Genomic DNA, 13,348 nt, shown 5'->3' with positions numbered 1-13,348 from the left:
CTACATAAGTAAACATTGATTGATTGAATAGTGTGAGAGTCCAGTCCATAGTGGGGCCAGCAGGGGACCATCTTGAGTGGAGGCAAGTCCCCAACTGATGCACAGGGGAGTGGTCCTGACTTTGAACAGCTAGCGCGTCATCTGTGGTCACCTGGTAACCTTTCAACGCAGGAGAGGGGGGCAGAGCAGAAAAGAGAGACGGCAGATCAACTGCTCTAAAAGGGGGTGTCTATTTAAAGGCCTACTGAAAGCCACTACTAGCGACCACGCAGTCTGATAGTTTATATATCAATGATGAAATATTAACATTGCAACACATACCAATACGGCCGCTTTAGTTTACTAAATTGCAATTTTGAATTTCCCGCGGAGTTTCTTGTTGAAAACGTCGCGGAATGACGACGTGTGACGTCATGGACTGTCAGGAAATAGTAACGCAGCACTATTTGCGGCTAAAAGTTGTCTCTTTTCATCGCCCAATTACACAGTATTCTGGACATCTGTGTTGCTGAATCTTTTGCAATTTGTTCAGTTAATAATGGAGAAGTCAAAGTAGAAAGATGGAGTTGGGAAGCTTTAGCCTTTAGCCACACAAACACACGGTGATTCCTTATTTAAAATTCCCGGAGGTGAAGCTTTACTGTGGATCAGAGCGGTCAAGCGAACATGGATCCCGACCACTTGTCAACCGGCAGGTTTCGGTGAGAAAATTGTGTTAAAAAGTCACCTCTTACTGGAGATCTGTGGCGTTTGCGCCGTCCTTGTGTCTGCCGTTGACTTCCCTCAGACACTGGCCTCAAGACACCCCTGGACACACCCCTCCGACTATCAGGTACTATTTAATCTCACTGTAACGTATTATTTTCGGGTCTCCCCATGTCTAGCATTAAAAGATTATAGTTGGTACAAAATACGGCTGCTAGACTTTTGACAAGAACAAGAAAGTTTGATCATATTACGTCTGTACTGTATATACCTTTATATACATATATACCTATACTGTATATACCTTTATATACATATATACATACATATATACCTATACTGTATATACCTTTATATACATATATACATACATATATACCTATACTGTATATACCTTTATATACATATATACATACATATATACCTATACTGTATATACCTTTATATACATATATACATACATATATACCTATACTGTATATACCTTTATATACATATATACATACATATATACCTATACTGTATATACCTTTATATACATATATACATACATATATACCTATACTGGCTCACCCGCACTGGCTTCCTGTGCACTTAAGATGTGACTTTAAGGTTTTACTACTTACGTATAAAATACTACACGGTCTAGCTGCAGCCTCTCTTGCCGATTGTATTGTACCATATGTCCCGGCAAGAAATCTGCGTTCAAAAGACTCCGGCTTATTACTGATTCCTAGAGCCCAAAAAAAGTCTGCGGGCTATAGAGCGTTTTCCATTCGGACTCCAGTACTCTGGAATGCCCTCCCGGTAACAGTTCGAGATGCTACCTCAGTAGAAGCATTTAAGTCTCACCTTAAAACTCATCTGTATACTCTAGTCTTGAAATAGACCTCCTTTTTAGACCATTTGATCTGCCGCTTCTTTTCTTTTTTCTCCTATGTCCCTCCCTCCCTTGTGGAGGGGGTCCGGTCTGATAACCATGGATGAAGTACTGGCTGTCCAGAGTCGAGACCCAGGATGGGCCGCTCGTCGGGACCCAGGATGGACCGCTTGCCTGTGTATGGGTTGGGGACATCTCTACGCTGCTGATCCGCCTCCGCTTGAGATGGTTTCCTGTGGACGGGACTCCCGCTGCTGTCTTGGATCCGCTTGAACTGAACTCTCGCGGCTGTGTTGGAGCCACTATGGATTGAACTTTCACAGTATCATGTTAGACCCGCTCGACATCCATTGCTTTCGGTCCCATAGAGGGGGGGGGGTTGCCCACATCTGAGGTCCTCTCCAAGGTTTCTCATAGTCAGCATTGTGCCTGGCGTCCCACTGGATGTGAATTCTGCCTGCCCACTGGGTGTGAGTTTTCCTTGCCCTTTTGTGGGTTCTTCCGAGGATGTTGTAGTCGTAATGATTTGTGCAGTCCTATGAGACATTTGTGATTTGGGGCTAGATAAATAAACATTAATTGATTTATTGATAAAACACAAGCAACACAATAGAAAGATAAGGGATTTCTCAGAATTATCCTAGTAAAAGTGTCTAAAAACATCTGAATCCGTCCCAATGCAATCGCCTTTTTTTTTTTTTAACTTTATTTATTTATTTTTCTAGTCCTTCGCTATCAATATCATCATCCACTAATCGTTCACCCTCGCTCAAATTAATGGGGAAATTGTCATTTTCTCGGTCGGAATAGCTCTTTCTGCTTGAGGCTCCTATTAAAAACAATGTGAGGACGTGAGGAGCCCTCACCCTTGTGACGTCATCGTATGCAATTTCTGGTAAAGAAAAGGCTTTTTTATCTGCACCAAAAGTTGCAAACTTTATTGTCGACGTTCTCTACTAAATCCTTTCAGCAAAAATATGGCAATATCGCAAAATGATCAAGTATGACACATGGAAATGAACCTGCTATCCCCGTTTAAATAAGAAAATCTCATTTCAGTAGGCCTTTAAAGACTAGAATGAGAAATGGGTTTTAAGATACTTCTTAATTATATTTCATCAATCAACCTCCCCAGTGGAATTGTCGGATATCGAAGACCCCTCCTACCTGCCACAGGTGAGAAGAGTAACCAAAATGTGTACTCAAGTAAAATAAGTGTTACTTTAGAGCAGTGCTTCTCAATTATTTTCTGTTGCGCCTCCCCTCTCTGTCATCCGGGAGGAGCTCAATGTAAAGTCGCTGCTCCTCCACAGCTAGAGGAGCCAGACGATGTGGTTTGTGCATCTGGTCAGGATCCCACCCGGACGCATTAGGGCACGTCCGAATGGTAGGAGGCCACGGGGAAGATCCAGGACACGTTGGGAAGACTATGTCTCCCGGCTGGCCTGGGAACAGTTCGAGTTCCCCCAGGAGGAGCTGGACGAAGTGGGTGGGGAGAGGGACATGACCTTGGATAAGCAGAAGAAAATGGATGGATGGATGGATGGCTGTCCATTTAAATGAATTGAAATCAATCAAACCAACACAATTTAAAAAACACACTTTTGTGTAAGAAATTAGATAAGCAACTACAAACTACTAAAGACGTTTTAAATAAAATATCATATTAATGTGCATCATTTACCTTGAAGAGGGACCCAAAATTGGCGTTAATGTTGGTGTCACATGGTGGTTGGATATTCGTCTCTGTTGTTACAGTGACGGTTCAACCGCTCTGTCGTGGTGCAGGCAAGCATGCACGAGAAGTAGGAACTTAGTCGCTAGAATTTAACTGTAAAAATAATATGGGTATCCATTGTTCCATTTATAGGAATGCACTATAAATAAAAATGGCAGCTCTGTTGACAGAATATTGCCATAACAATAACAATTAAAGCTGCAAGCAGCGTTGGTCGGGTCCGCCTTTGGCTGCTGCCCCCGAGACCCAGCGGTAAAAGACGCCTTGGAGCCACTATTTTGAGAATCTAATGCATTGTGAAAGTAATGCAGTTGTTGTATTGAAGTGAAAATATCAAACTACCTGTTGATTTTTGCTAAAGTATGTTAATTATTCAAATGTAGGTCTAAATGAGACCTACATAGTGGTTTTTGTTTCATGTCTCTTTGACATTCCTACCTGAAGTTACAAGCAGTTTTGTCTGTGTTTTCTTCCTAGGAGCAGTATGCCTGTGTTGTATTCCTAGGAGGCGCTAGAGCACAATTTTGAGTTTTGGGGTTTGTTTTTTTTATTAGCTCGCAATTGTTGCCAGTCCTGATGTGTGTGCCAAGTTTGGTGAGTTTTGAAGCATTGTAAAGGGGTCAAATTACAGATGAAAGAGGCAAAAATGACATTTTTTTGGAAAATTTAGGCGGGTGTTCTTTGAAGGCACGTAAAATCAAAACCGGAGCAGTAATCAAAACTCTGATCCATGCTTTTAATCAGAATGGTCCAAACTCTCTCCTGTGCGAGTTTGAAGCCGAAACGACAAACGCACTCGGAGGAGTTTTCGTTTGAAAAAAGGTGACGGGTTTTCACAAAACTTTTATTTTGAAGGGGTAATTGCCAACTTCCTGTTGATTTTTTCTGCAGGCTGTCAATTATTAAAATGTAGGTCTAAGTGAGACCTACATAGAAGTTTTTGTTTCATGTCTTTGCGGCATTCCTACTGGAAGTTACAAGCAATTTTGTTTGTGTTGTCTTCCTAGGAGCAGTTTTTTCTGTGTTTTATTAAAAAAATTGCGCTAGAGCGCATTTTTTGATTTTGGGGTTTGTTTTTTTCATTAGATCGCAATTTTTGCCAGTCCAGATGTGTGCGCCAAGTTTGGTGAGTTTTGAATAATTTTAAGGGGGTCAAATTACAGCGCAAAGAGGCAAAAATTGCATTTTTTGCGCAAATTTTATTTTGAAGGGGTTTCTGCCAACTTCCTGTAGATTTTTGCTGAAAGAAGTGAGTGTATGGAAATTGGGTCTAAGTCAGACCTACATAGGAGTTTTTGTTTCATGTCGCTATGACATTCCTAACAGAAGTTACATGCAGTTTTGTCTGTAATTATTTCCTAGGGGGCGCTAGAGCGCAATTTTCATTTTGGGGAATGTGTTGCTTAATATGTTGGGAAGGTTTGCTATACCGACGTGTGTGTCAAATTTGGTGAGTTTTGAAGCATGTTAAGGGGGTCAAATTACAGCGCGTAGGTGCGGAATAATAATAAAACACAGCAGTTTCAATAGGGTCCTTGGCCCATAGCAAAGGACTCTTTTGGAGTCCTTTGCTATGGGCCAAGGACCCTAATGATGGCTTTTTCCAATTTACAATAATTTATAGTAAACACCAGCATAAGTTGTACTGTAAATTTCTGGAGACTGCGTTGCAGTTTTTTACTGTAAAATCTACAGATTTTTTTTAACAGGATATTTTAATAGGACATGACACTTTTATTTATAGCTCAATTGGGAAAGTGCGTTGTTGCAGAGCAGTTTTTTTTATATATGGTAACAAAAACACTTAAAATTAATAAAAAATAATAGATATTGTGCATGGATAGTTAAATAATACGATTAAAACACGATCTTAATAATCATATTGTACACCGAAATAAACAAACAGAAAAAAAACAGATCACATAAGTGCATTCAATTCCAACCGAGGAAAATCGGATGTTTTGTCAAGGGATCGGACGCAGATTTATTACACCCATTAGTGGTGGGGAGGTTGGTGTTTAAAATGTATGCTTGCAACAAGTAGCCGAGAGACAGCTAGTATCTCAAAATACTCATAAATTGAGGTACTGTACTACTGTATATTGTATGTATGGCATGTACATCAATTAAAAATCAATTTTGGTAGTAAAAAATACTTGGTAAACAGAAGTCAATAAACATAAAAATACCTGTAAATACATTTGACAGATACCTTTAAGTCAGAGATATATCTTACCAGAGGTGGGTAGTAACGCGCTACATTTACTCCGTTACATCTTCTTGAGTAACTTTTAGGATAAATTGTACTTCTACGAGTAGTTTTAATGCAACATACTTTTACTTTTACTTGAGTATATTTATAAAGAAGAAACGCTACTTTTACTCCGCTCCATTTATCTACAATCAGCTCGTTACTCGCTACTTTTTTTTTTTATCGATCTGTTAATGCACGCTTTGGACCAATCAAACAAAACCAAGCGTTCACGTGACCGTCACACGTCGAATCCGACCGAAAAAGTTGAAAAACTTATTGGGGTGTTACCATTTAGTGGTCAATTGTGCAGAATATGTACTGTACTGTGCAATCTACTAATAAAAGTTTCAATCAATCCATCAAAAGTGTAAAGGAAAAAATACTTTATTTCAACCGTACTTCCCATCACAAGCCTAAAGACTGATCGCAAAGTTCCTGTCTTCACAATAAAAGCTCCATCGCGCCTGCGCTAACAAAATAAGAGTCTCCGAAAGCCAGCGCAAACAAGCGAGCAAGCTACGGAGTTTGCCGCCAATTAATTTCTTGTAAAGTGGATAAAAACGAATATGGAAGCTGGACAAATAAGATGCCAAAAACCAACAACTTTTTAATGTGGTATTAGACAGAAAAGAGGAACTTTTTTTCTCCTCCATTTGAAAATGTGGACATTATCAGCACTATACTGTCTGATTCCAATCAATGCAAGTCATCAGAATCAGGTAATACACCAACTTATATTCTCGTCTTCATGAAAGATAGGAATCTATATGTTAAACATGCATGTATATTCATTAAAACACCTTTAACATGTCAACAAAAACGGCAAAATAAAAAACATATATATATATTTATATATATATATATATATATATATATGATGTGTGTATGTATATATGAGGTAGATGACCTCGACTTGGTCATTTATTAAGTAATTGATTAACGTTGAAAAACTTATTGGGGTGTTACCATTTAGTGGTCAATTGTACGGAATATGTACTGTACTATGCAATCTACTAATACAAGTTTCAATCAATCAATCAATCAATCAATCAATAAATAAATGCCTACTGAGCCTATGGTGCTGATAAGTTATTGTGGCTCAATTTGCCTTAATTTTTTTATTTTAATGTATTATTATCCATCCATCCATTTTCTACCGCTTATTCCCTTTTGGGGTCGCGGGGGGCGCTGGCGCCTATCTCAGCTACAATCGGGCGGAATATTTAATATATATTATTGTTTTAGTTGCTTAAGAGATATTCCTGGCTATGAATTTGCTCATTGCTACTTTTATGTTTTTGTGCATTATCTGCTGCCGTAATTATTAAACAAACAGGTTACTCATCAGTTACTCAGTACTTGAGTAGTTTTTTCACAACATACTTTTTACTTTTACTCAAGTAAATATTTGGGTGACTACTCCTTACTTTTACTTGAATAGTAAATCTCTAAAGTAACAGTACTCTTACTTGAGTACAATTTCTGGCTACTCTACCCACCTTTGTATCTAACTAAATTGGGGGTCAGCAAAGCGGCTCTAGTGGCTCTCTGGACGTCTTTCAGAGATGTGTGGAATTGGAAAAAGATGAAGAACATTTTTTTATTTTTTGTGTTAGTATATTCTTTTGTAGGAGAAAAAACATCACACAAACCTTCCTAATTCTTAGAAATCCCACTGTTTATGTTATACATGATTCACTGATGAGAGTATTTGGCAAGCGCCGTTTTGTCCTACTAATTTCAGCGATCCTTGAACTCATCGTAGTTTGTTTACATGTACAACTTTTTCCCATGCTGCCACAGAAAGACATGTTTCATGCCACTCCTTTTTTGTCTCATTTTGTCCACCAAACGTTTTATGCTGTGCGTGAAAGCACAAAGGTGAACTTTGTTGAATTTACTGATTTGCTGGAGTGCTTATCAGACACCAGGCATATTTGCTCAATGCGAGACTGCAAGCTAATCAATGCTAACTTGCAATTTAGGCTGGCTGTATGTACATATTGCATCATTATCCCACGTTTGTAGGTATATTTGAGCTCATTTAATTTCCTTTACTTATGTCCTCTGTATATTTAATCTATATTTGCATGTCTCATGACACATTATCTGTATGTAGCATTGGCTGTACGTCTGACAGTTGTTTGTGTGCCATGTATTTCCAGACCACAGCAAATGTTACCCAGCTTGCAAAGATTGTAATAAATCCATTAGATGAAGACAGCCTGCTGTTTCCTTAAACTTGGACACACACATCTATACATTTGGACATTCTGAGCCAGTAATTTCCAGGAGTGATCCTATCCTGTGAGAAGCCTCTATTTTACTAATGGTTTTCAGCGTTGCAAAAATGTGTAGAATAAAAATTAAAATACAACAATTCTGTCAACAAACATTTGAGTTAGCCTTTGCTATTAGGCTATTACAGCTAATTTAGACACTGTTATCATGTGTTGCCTGCATTATAAGACTTATATAATTCAAATTTTTAGCAGCTCCCGACACATTTTTTAATTTTTGCTTCAATATGGCTCTTTCAATATTGTGGGTTGCCGACCCCTGAACTAGATTTTGGGTTTAAATTACTGTACATATACGGGTTTATATATATATATATATATATATATATATATATATATATATATATATATATATATATACATATATATATATATATATATATATATATATATACAATGCATTCATGTGGTCATGATTAACAGCAGGTATAGTTTCTTTCTGGCAGCATAAAAAAATTGACAATTGTAGACAGACTGCGATTTTGACGAGGAAGACTGTGCTTTTATTCCTTCTTTTATTCCGATGGGTGGTTAAAAGTTTTTAGTTATAATGAAATATACAATTGTTTTTTTAGGTGACAACACCTAACAAATGCAGACACATAGCATGTAATGCATCAACGTGACATTGGCACATATAATTTAGCTGGCAGCACAGCTTCAAAGTCAACATAAAGAGCTTTAATGGGTGTTCCAGGTAGAGGTGAGCCCTGCAATCCAAAAAGACGTCTACGTCTTTGACGTGTAGCAACATGCATCAAAGCATCGGTGCAGCGCTCGTTTCCGCTTGGGGCTTTTTTTTATAAGGCTACTTCATCAGAAGGCAGGTCTGGAAAGACTTGTTATACACATGTGTCCTTAAAGAGACAGGCGCTCTGTTCAGTTCAAAGTCTGCTCACTAACATGGTCTTTATCTGTTTACATGTCCAGCCTCCATTTTTAATGGACTCCAAGAAATATTGCCCCTGCGCACACAAAGCAGGTTTGTTCCTGCAGAGAGAGGGGCTACTATTTGAAATATCCTTCAATTAATCAGGGGAACATAGACACACCGTGAGTACAACAAATAATTGTTGTGTGTGAATTGTAATTTGTTTGTAATAATCAATTGTCCTCACTTATCAATAGAAAAGAGAAAAGTGAAAGACTATGTTGTGCGGTTGCCATAAAGAAATCGCTGATTAACATTTAGGAAAATAACGTATGGTCCACAAAAACTGGTTCAAGAAAAAGGACAGGACATAGCACAGGATGACCATATCTTTTTTATCGTAACCCAGAACACTCTAATCTCCAATTAGATACACAAATTAAATTAAACACTCATATTAAATTTGAGGTTTTTTCAAAGATGCCTTATCATTTCAATACATTCTAGGCATGCCTCATCTGTATGGATAGAACATGGTCGTTTTATAAATACTGTTTATAATAAATACAAAATAATGGGTTATCTGAGGGTTACTGGTTCTATCCCCACCTTCTACCATCCTAGTCACGTCCGTTGTGTCCTTGGGCAAGACACTTCACCCTTGCTCCTGTTGGGACCTGGTTAGCGCCTTCGTCTCCTCCAGGCTCGACTCCAGGCTCGACTACTGCAACGCACTTCTTGTCAGGATCCCCAGCAAGAACATCCAGAAGCTGCAGTACATACAAAATAGTGCTGCAAGAATCCTGATGAGAGTGCGGAAACAGGACCACATCAAACCAACTCTCAAATCCCTTCACTGGCTGCCTGTTCCATTCAGGATTGAATTCAAAATCTCCCTACTAACCCACCAGTGCCTCCATGGAAATGCCCTCCTATACCTCAAGGAACTGCTCACCCCCAAATCCTCCACACGACACCTCCACTCCATACAGGCAAACCTCCTCCAACCTCCACGGACAAAGCTTCGAACAATGGGAGACCGGGCTTTCTGCTCCGCGGCTCCCAGTCTGTGGAACGCTCTCCCTGACAACCTGAGGGCACCTCAGACTGTGGATGCTTTTGAAAAAGGCTTAAAAACCCATCTTTAAAAAAAAGCCTTTTTATAGACATGCATGCTGGTTGTAGCCTTTGGGCTGTTTCTAGTTTTATATTTTATTTATTTTTTATTATTACTATTTTTTTTACACTGTGGCACTTTGAGGTTGTTTGCTCAACATAAAGTGCTTTTTACAAATAAAATCTATTATTATTATTATTATTGCATGGCATCTCCCGTCATCAGTGTGTGAATGTCAAAGCGCTGTGTGATCCTTAAAAAGGGGTAGAAAAGCGCTATACAAGTACAACCATTTACCATTTTTACCATTTAATTCAAGACACAAATTCAAATATGCCTCTCTGAGGTTACTCAAAATCAATCAATCAATCAATGAATCAATCAATCAATCAATCAATCAATCAATCAATCAATCAAAGTTTACTTATATAGCTCTTAATCACCAATGCCTCAAAGGGCTGCACAAACCACAACGACATCCCACCCTTACCCCATTGTTTACCTGTATCCAGAGGTGGGTAGTAACGCGCTACATTTACTCCGTTACATTTACTTCAGTAACTTTTGGGATAAATTGTACTTCTACGCGTAGTTTTACTTTTACTTGAGTATATTTATAGAGAAGAAACGCTACTTTTATTCCGCTCCATTTATCTACATTCAGCTCGCTACTCGCTACTTTTTTTTAATCGATCTATTAATGTTTGTTTTGGTTAATGACAGAGCTTCAAAGTAGGATCTACGCATGCCTGCATTTCACCAATCACATGTAGTCACTGGTGACGTTGGACCAATCAAACAGAGCCAGGCGGTCACATGACCCGACTTAAACAAGTTGAAAAACGTATTGGGGTGTTACCATTTAGTGGTCAATTGTACGGAATATGTACTGTACTGTGCAATCTAATAATAAAAGTTTCAATCAATCAATCAAAAGTGTAAAGGAAAAAAGACACGTTTTACTTCAACCGTACTTCCCGTCAAAAGCCTAAAAAATGATCGCACAGTTCCTGTCTTCACAATAAAAGCGCCGCTCCATCGCGCCTGCGCTAACAAAATAAGAGTCTCCGAAAGCCGGAGCAAACAAGCTAGCAAGCTACAGAGTTTGCCGCCAATGTATTTCTTGTAAGGTGTATAAAAACGAATATGGAAGCTGGACAAATAAGATGCCAAAAACCAACGACTTTCATGTGGAATTACTCAGAAAAGAGGAACTTTTTTTCTCCTCCATTTGAAAAAGTGGACGTTATCAGCACTAAAATGCAAGTAATCAGAATCAGGTAATACACTAACTTATTTTCTTGTCTTCATGAAAGATAGGAATCTATGTGTTAAACATGCATGTATATTCATTAAAACACCTTTAACATGTCAACAAAAACGGCAAAATATATTAAATATAAATTATATACCGTATATATAAATGTATGTATATATATATATATATATATATATATATATATATGTATATATATATATATATATATATATATGTGTGTGTGTATGTATATATGAGGTAGATCACCTCGACTTGGTCATTTATTAAGTAATTGATTAACGTTGAAAAACTTATTGGGGTGTTACCATTTAGTGGTCAATTGTACGGAATATGTACTGTACTGTGCAATCTACTAATACAAGTTTCAATCAATCAATCAATGAATGCCTATTGAGCCTATGGTGCTGTTAAGTTACTGTGGCTCAATGTGCCTTAATTTTTTTTATCTTAATGTAACATTATTTAAGATATATTATTGTTTTAGTTGCTTAAGAGATATTCATGGCTCTGAATTTGCTCATTGCTATTTTTATGTTTTTGTGCATTATTTGTTGCTGTAATCAGGTTACTCATCAGTTACTCAGTACTTGAGTAGTTTTTTCACAACATACTTTTTACTTTTACTCAAGTAAATATTTGGGTGACTACTCCTTACTTTTACTTGAGTAGTAAATCTCTAAAGTAACAGTACCCACCTCTGCCTGTATCTCACCGGAAGTTGGCAGACCCGTCAGCGATCCTGTTTTGTCTCCCTGCAATGTTTGTCTGATCTTGAATAGGATTGTGCTGAAAATTGTAATTTCACCCCCGGGATTAGTAAAGTATTTCTGATTCCGATTCTGATCCTCGGCTCAGATCCCACATCAGGGCAAGTAAAAACTTAACCCAATGGGCACAATGAGAAACCTGTTACTGGTAGGTAATTCCAGAGTACCAGAGCCCGAATAAAAAACGCTCTAATGCCCACAATACCACAATACTTTTTTGGGCTCTGGGAATCACTAATAAACTACAGTTTTTAGAACACAGATTTCTGGCCGGGTCATATGGTACAATACAATCAGCAAGATAAGATAGCGCTAGACACTTTATTATTTTATACGTAAGTAGTAAAATCTTGAAGTTGCATCTTGAGCGCACAGGAAGCCAGTGCAGGTGAGCCACTGGCAATCTTTTAATGCTAAACATAGGGAGACCCGAAAATAATACAGTAATCAAGACGAGACGTAAAGAATGCATGAATAGTAATCTCAGCGTTGGTGGTGGACAACATGGAACAGATTTTAGTGATATTACAGAGATGAAAGAAGGCTGTTTTAGCAACACTCTTAATGTGTGACTCAAATGATAGAGTTGGTTCAAAGATAATACCAAGATTCTTAACCGAGTCGCTTTGTATAATTGTTTTGTTGTCAAATGTTTGGGTGATATAATTAAAGTGTCTAGCAGGACCGATAATGCACATTTCTGTTTTCTTGGCGTTAAGATGCAAAAAGTTGGTGAACATAATTTTTTTTATTTCATTTCGACTTAGTAAAGTCCCTCATTATATTTATATTATCTGCGTTTGTAACTAGATCAGCAACCAACTGATACATTTGCTGATAAAGTCTGAATACGGCCCAGTGGGGAGATTGATAACAATGGAGAAGTAGTTGTGTGTAATAGTTAGAACCTAAAATAATTTATATTGAAAAAAGATCAATTAGAATAATACATAATGTTGGATATAGAGAACACACAAACCCTTTATTTATTGAGTCAAAAATATTAAAGTTCGGTGATTTGGTAAAATTGCAAACAGCTAAATTAGGTTAAGGCTAAGGTTAAGGTTTTCATTGGATATCAGTGTTACCCCTCTACCCTTTTTAAGGGGATGGGCAATAGGTGCACTCGTATAGTTAGGAGGAGATGCCTCATTAAGTGAAAAAAATGTACCAATGCCATAGATGGTAAAGAATGTGCAGCCGCAGTATTCATAGGTTTAACAAAAGCATTTGACACGATTATTCATGATATTTTAATACAAAAACTAGAACGATATGACATCAGAGGTTTGGTATTGAACTGGGTAAGAGGCTATTTATCCAACAGGAAACAAAATCTGAAGAAGGGTGAAAATATGTCAAACAGGGTTGGATATATCTTGTGGTGTACCCCAGGGATCAAGACCAGGACCAAGATTTAGTATCTTTATATAAACG

This window comes from Nerophis ophidion, linkage group LG12 (assembly GCF_033978795.1).
Source record: "Nerophis ophidion isolate RoL-2023_Sa linkage group LG12, RoL_Noph_v1.0, whole genome shotgun sequence".
In the NCBI taxonomy this organism is placed as follows: domain Eukaryota; kingdom Metazoa; phylum Chordata; class Actinopteri; order Syngnathiformes; family Syngnathidae; genus Nerophis; species Nerophis ophidion.
Note: the sequence above shows the minus strand (reverse complement) of the source record.